The sequence below is a fragment of the Ammospiza nelsoni genome, chromosome Z (assembly GCF_027579445.1).
Source record: "Ammospiza nelsoni isolate bAmmNel1 chromosome Z, bAmmNel1.pri, whole genome shotgun sequence".
In the NCBI taxonomy this organism is placed as follows: domain Eukaryota; kingdom Metazoa; phylum Chordata; class Aves; order Passeriformes; family Passerellidae; genus Ammospiza; species Ammospiza nelsoni.
This window is the reverse complement of record NC_080669.1, coordinates 5,173,880-5,178,979: the sequence shown is the minus strand read 5'-3', so window position 1 is coordinate 5,178,979 and position 5,100 is coordinate 5,173,880.

Here is a 5,100-nt window from a genome sequence, read left to right as displayed (position 1 = left end):
CACTTGTTTGATTTTTCAAAGGAAAACATCTGATTCCAGGCAGTGCATGTAAACACAGTCAGCGTGATATATCTGATGAGGTGCAGGTCACTTGTTAAAATGTGGAGATTAGAAATCCAGACTTTGATATCCTGGCTATGTGCTCCTGTTTCTGCTGCTGCACCCTGTCTTCATCCTGCCTGCGCTGTATTTTGGAGAACTTACCACAACATCATTACCTTTTCCATCTGTCTTGAAACCTTGATAGGCTCATCCACTTTCATTTTGAGCTGGTGGAAGGAGAACAAATCAAAAACGCCTGACAAATATCAAAATGTCCTTGTGTTGTCAGAATGAAATGTATCAGTGCTTCAAAAGGAAGGATAAAAATTTTATGTTTTGACTTTTTAATTTAATATTATGTATTATAATGCAAAATAAAAAAAAAAAAACCTAGGTCAAAATTAATTTCATACTAGCACAAGCCAGTGGAGTTTTACCTGTAGGCTGTAATTTTTTTCAGAGTGAAAGGTTTCATATATGTGTAAGAAGATACTGTTCTCTCTTTTTGTGATTCTTCTTATCAGTCTCATTGTGCCTTTGTGTGATCCTTCTTTGTGCTGCATCTTACAATATGTTAGCATTTATTCCCTGTAATGCACAGGCTCTGATAATTAGAAGTTTCCAAAGTACACTTAATTTTTAGTCCTATTTCTTCTACTCCTCCTTAAAAACCTCCCTAGAAAACCACATATGAGGTAAAATGTGGAAGATTCTTGTGTTTTGCAGCTTTAAGCCCTGCTGTTTGATTGTTTTGGGGCTGTCAGAGTGCACACTGTCCAAACCAAAGTGGTGACTGAGCTTTGCTGATGATACTGTGAATATGCATCAGTTCCCAGAGGTGCACATCTCAGCCCTCCTCACTGATGGATAGGAAAATCCCTCTGCACTACATCAGCAGGAGGAGGAAACCTAGCGAGGCAAGAAGAAAGAGAGAGAATGACCTGTGAGGCTGAAGGTGGTGGGGGAAAAGGAAGGACAGAAGTAGTGAATAGGCACAATTGGTTTTAATAAAAAACCCCAGCTTCTAATGCTACGTAGAGCCACCTTTCAGAGTGGAAATAGGTTTTGTATCAATGAACGAGGAGGGCGTTTCTTTTCTTTTCTTTTCTTTTCTTTTCTTTTCTTTTCTTTTCTTTTCTTTTCTTTTCTTTTCTTTTCTTTTCTTTTCTTTCTTTTCCCTTCCCTTCCCTTCCCTTCCCTTCCCTTCCCTTCCCTTCCCTTCCCTTCCCTTCCCTTCCCTTCCCTTCCCTTCCCTTCCCTTCCCTTCCCTTCCCTTCCCTTCCCTTCCCTTCCCTTCCCTTCCCTTCCCTTCCCTTCCCTTCCCTTCCCTTCCCTTCCCTTCCCTTCCCTTCCCTTCCCTTCCCTTCCCTTCCCTTCCCTTCCCTTCCCTTCCCTTCCCTTCCCTTCCCTTCCCTTCCCTTCCCTTCCCTTCCCTTCCCTTCCCTTCCCTTCCCTTCCCTTCCCTTCCCTTCCCTTCCCTTCCCTTCCCTTCCCTCCCCTCCCCTCCCCTCCCCTCCCCTCCCCTCCCCTCCCCTCCCCTCCCCTCCCCTCCCCTCCCCTCCCCTCCCCTCCCCTCCCCTCCCCTCCCCTCCCCTCCCCTCCCCTCCCCTCCCCTCCCCTCCCCTCCCCTCCCCTCCCCTCCCCTCCCCTCCCCTCCCCTCCCCTCCCCTCCCCTCCCCTCCCCTCCCCTCCCCTCCCCTCCCCTCCCCTCCCCTCCCCTCCCCTCCCCTCCCCTTCCCTTCCCTTCCCTTCCCTTCCCTCCTTCCTTCCGACACTTCCTTCCGACACTTCCTTCCGAAACTTCCTTCGGACAGTTCCTTCCTTCCTTCCGACACTTCCTTCCTTCCTTCCGACACTTCCTTCCGACACTTCCTTCCGACACATCCTTCCGACACTTCCTTCCTTCCTTCCTTCCGACACTTCCTTCCTTCCAACACTTCCCTCCTTCCTTCCGACACTTCCTTCCGACACTTCCTTCCGACACATCCTTCCGACACTTCCTTCCGACACTTCCTTCCGACACTTCCTTCCTTCCGACACTTCCCTCCTTCCGACACTTCCTTCCGACACTTCCTTCCTTCCGACAATTCCTTCCTTCTGACACTTCCTTCCTTCCTTCCAACACTTCCTTCCGACACTTCCTTCCGACACTTCCTTCCGACACTTCCTTCCGACACTTCCGACACTTCCTTCCGACACTTCCTTCCGACCTTTCCTTCCTTCCTTCCGACACTTCATTACTTCTGACACTTCCTTCCTTCCTTCCTTCCTTCCTTCCTTCCTTCCTTCCTTCCTTCCTTCCTTCCTTCCTTCCTTCCTTCCTTCCTTCCTTCCTTCCTTCCTTCCTTCCTTCCTTCCTTCCTTCCGACACTTCCTTCCAACACTTCCTTCCTTCCTTCCTTCCTTCCTTCCTTCCTTCCTTCCTTCCTTCCTTCCTTCCTTCCTTCCTTCCTTCCTTCCTTCCTTCCTTCCTTCCTTCCTTCCTTCCTTCCTTCCTTCCTTCCTTCCTTCCTTCCTTCCTTCCTTCCTTCCTTCTTCCTTCCGACAATTCCTTCCTTCCGACACTTCCTTCCTTCCTTCCTTCCGACACTTCCTTCCGACACTTCCTTCCGACACTTCCTTCCGACACTTCCTTCCGACACTTCCTTCCAACACTTCTTTCCGACACTTCCTTCCGACACTTCCTTCCTTCCGACACTTCCTTCCGACACTTCCTTCCATCCTTCCTTCCTTCCGACATTTCCTTCCTTCCGACACTTCCTTCCTTCCGACACTTCCTTCCTTCCTTCCGACACTTCCTTCCTTCCTTCCGACACTTCCTTAAGACACTTCCTTCTGACACTTCCTTCCTTCCGACACTTCCTTCCGACACTTCATTCCGACACTTCCTTCCAACACTTCCGACACTTCCCTCCGACACTTCCTTCCATCGTTCCTTCCTTCCTTCCTTCCTTCGAACACTTCCTTCCGACACTTCCTTCCGACACTTCCTTCCGACACTTCCTTCCTTCCGACACTTCCTTCCGACACTTCCTTCCGACACTTCCTTCCTTCCAACACTTCCTTCCTTCCTTCCTTCCAACACTTCTTTCCGACTCTTCGTTCCGACACTTCCTTCCTTCCGACACTTCCTTCCTTCCGACACTTCCTTCCATCCTTCCTTCCGACACTTCCTTCCTTCCGACACTTCCTTGCTTCCGAGACTTCCTTCCTTCCGACACTTCCTTCCGACACTTCCTTCCGACACTTCCTTCCTTCCTTCCTTCCTGCCTTCCTTCCTTCCTTCCTTCCTTCCTTCCTTCCTTCCTTCCTTCCTTCCTTCCGACACTTCCTTCCTTCCTTCCTTCCTTCCTTCCTTCCTTCCTTGCGAAACTTCCTTCCTTCCTTCCTTCCTTCCTTCCTTCCTTCCTTCCTTCCTTCCTTCCTTCCTTCCTTCCTTCCTTCCTTCCTTCCTTCCGACACTTCCTTCCGACACTTCCTTCCGACACTTCCTTCCGACACTTCCGACACTTCCGACACTTCCTTCCGACACTTCCTTCCTTCCTTCCTTCCTTCCTTCCTTCCTTCCTTCCTTCCTTCCTTCCTTCCTTCCTTCCTTCCTTTCTTCCTTCCTTCCGACACTTCCTTCCGACACTTCCTTCCGACACTTCCTTCCGACACTTCCTTCCTGCCGACACTTCCTTCCGACACTTCATTCCGACCCTTCCTTCCTTCCTTCCTTCCTTCCTTCCTTCCTTCCTTCCTTCCTTCCTTCCTTCCTTCCGACAATTCCTTCCTTCCGACAATTCCTTCCTTCCTTCCTTCCTTCCTTCCTTCCTTCCTTCCTTCCTTCCTTCCTTCCTTCCTTCCTTCCTTCCTTCCTTCCTTCCTTCCTTCCTTCCTTCCTTCCTTCCTTCCTTCCTTCCTTCCTTCCTTCCGACAATTCCTTCCTTCCTTCCTTCCTTCCTTCCTTCCTTCCTTCCTTCCTTCCTTCCTTCCTTCCTTCCTTCCTTCCTTCCTTCCTTCCTTCCTTCCGACACTTCCTTCCTTCCTTCCGACACTTCCTTCCTTCCTTCCTTCCTTCCTTCCTTCCTTCCTTCCTTCCTTCCTTCCTTCCTTCCTTCCTTCCTTCCTTCCTTCCTTCCTTCCTTCCTTCCTTCCTTCCTTCCTTCCTTCCTTCCTTCCGACACTTCCTTCCTTCCTTCCTTCCTTCCTTCCTTCCTTCCTTCCTTCCTTCCTTCCTTCCTTCCTTCCTTCCTTCCTTCCTTCCTTCCTTCCTTCCGACACTTCCTTCCGACACTTCCTTCCTTCCGACACTTCCTTCCTTCTGACACTTCCTTCCTTCCTTCCAACACTTCCTTCCGACACTTCCTTCCGACACTTCCTTCCGACACTTCCTTCCGACACTTCCTTCCGACACTTCCTTCCGACACTTCCTTCCTTCCTTCCTTCCTTCCTTCCTTCCTTCCTTCCTTCCTTCCTTCCTTCCTTCCTTCCTTCCGACACTAGCTTCCGACACTTCCTTCCGACACTTCCTTCCGACACTTCCTTCTGACACTTACTTCCTTCCTTCCGACACTTCCTTCCTTCCTTCTGACACTTCCTTCCTTCCTTCCTTCCTTCCTTCCTTCCTTCCTTCCTTCCTTCCTTCCTTCCTTCCTTCCTTCCTTCCTTCCTTCCTTCCTTCCTTCCTTCCTTCCTTCCTTCCTTCCTTCCTTCCTTCCTTCCTTCCTTCCGACACTTCCTTCCGACACTAGCTTCAGACACTTCCTTCCGACACTTCCTTCCGACACTTCCTTCTGACACTTACTTCCTTCCTTCTGACACTTCCTTCCTTCCTTCCTTCCTTCCTTCCTTCCTTCCTTCCTTCCTTCCTTCCTTCCTTCCTTCCTTCCTTCCTTCCTTCCTTCCTTCCTTCCTTCCTTCCTTCCTTCCTTCCTTCCTTCCTTCCTTCCTTCCTTCTTTCCTTCCTTCCGACACTTCCTTCCGACACTTCCTTCCGACACTTCCTTCCGACACTTCCTTCCGACACTTCCTTCCTTCCGACACTTCCCTCCTTCCGACACTTCCTTCCGACAC